The following is a 2086-nucleotide window of genomic DNA, read 5'->3' on the forward strand; positions in this document are numbered from 1 at the left end:
GGCAGCAAAGAGAGGTTAAGGGGTGGAGCGGCACGAGCGCTGATGAGAGAGGAAGAAGATCGCCGAGAGGGGGTGGGCATGAGCATCAGGGAGGAGAGGAGAGACCGCGAGGGAGAGGGAGGGGGGTGAGGTGGTGCGGTGCAAGGGTGGGACTGATGGAAGGGGAAAGAAGGTAAAATTTTTAAAATATTTTTTATAATAAAATATTATAAAGGAGTATTATAGAAAAATATTCAACATGCGATTTCGTATTCGCGCCACCTCATTTAAGCTGCCGTATTTTGAGAAATAAGTTGAAAAAAAGATAAATTGAGAAATAAATATTAAAAAAATAATATTAAAAAAATCTTTCCATGTTCCAACCAGAACTGAGGAAGGAGTCCATGCACTAAAAAAAATAAAAAAAATAAAAAAGCCCCATCTTTATTTATTGGATGATTTTTTAGCCTCTCCGCTGGTGTATGAGGGTTCAGGTTATCACTTTAGAGTGAAAGAATGATTCATCTTCTTTAATGCAAATAAATTGAGTTGACCATAATCCAATCTAATCCGATCTATTTACATTCGATTTGATTAGATCAAATCTAACAGATCATATCTAACCCATTTAGATCTAATCCAACTCATTGTAAATGATCCATGAAGCTGAGTCGGATTCTAAAATTAAAGTTGTTTCATTTTTTGAGTTGAATATGGATTCATTAAATTTGAAACGCAACCAACCAGATTCCAATTCGGTATAATATTAAAGTCCAAATTTGTTTGAGACTTTAATTTATGCTTTAAGATTTGTATGAACAAGATATTTGACATAAAAAAATAAATTTAAAATTATTTTTGTAACATAACTTATTTTAAAAGTAATATTATTTTTATCCATTTAAGCTATATTATTATCCATATATCATGTATTTTGGTTAATATCACGTCATCTCCTTCATCTAGACAGTTTTTACTCTATATAAGTGTCGATTTTCATCCGCTTTGATTTCCGATGGGAGAAAGTGATTGAAATATGGAGAAATGATCATATTAAAATACTTCATAAAGTATTTGGGCTAAATATTATGTTTTGGATGTCCATGGATGTTTTGAAAAATGCACGATGGTTCAGGAACTAAAAAGATAATTTATCAAATTATTTATTATGTATTTTATATAATTAATAGTAGTTAGTTATATGATAATTATATATTTGATTCGAATCTAATCTAGATCCAAATCTTTAGAGTTTGGGCTGGATTATATGCAGGCTTGGCTTGATCTGAATGATTTATTGGTTTGGAAATTTTAGCTATGCACCTAATCAGATCCAATTTGATCATCTACTAGATTGTGTATAGATCCAACATGAGAACTAGATCTACTAGGTTGTGTATAGATCCAACATTAAAACTAGATCAAGGAATTTGATTGGATTGAGATCATTCGTGATCTGATCCAATATAACTTATTTGCACCCGGATTAATAACATTAATCATTGGATCCTATTTTGCATGTTTTTTAAGATGCTCCTATCTTTTATCTGCTGTATAGATCATGCACGCAACATATTATAAATGCTCTGCAGAATATGATCCACCGTTGATATCATAAAAAAAAAAGGAAAAAAAAAAAAAGAGAAAAAAACAAAGAGGAAAATCAATCATTCTCCCGTGCAAAAGGAACCCGTGCTCAAGCTGGGCTGGAGTCGTGCTAATTGGTTCAATGCAATATGGCGCAGGTGACTGTACTCAGGGTGAGCTTGAGTCATTACTCGAGTTAGAATGGCGGCGAGTTCGATACACCGCTTACCAATAATCATTATCTTGCATTTTGTTTCGATCTCGCCACTTAACTTTTGTGCACGGCATACTATCAAAAATCATGGAGAAAATAGATAGATATTGTCTGGAATTACACATCATAATGGCAAAGAATATGGACGATTGGCTGCAACTTCCACTAAATCAAGCCGATGAATCGATATCCCCTTTAATGAGATCGAGGGCCATGATTTCGTTCATCATCGTTGTGTCGTGAGACCTATCAATGGCCATTAGCGTCTTTAAATCGTCCATTTTTCCGGACGGTAAGGGCCATCTC

The sequence above is a fragment of the Elaeis guineensis genome, chromosome 3 (genome assembly GCF_000442705.2).
Source record: "Elaeis guineensis isolate ETL-2024a chromosome 3, EG11, whole genome shotgun sequence".
Classification (NCBI taxonomy): domain Eukaryota; kingdom Viridiplantae; phylum Streptophyta; class Magnoliopsida; order Arecales; family Arecaceae; genus Elaeis; species Elaeis guineensis.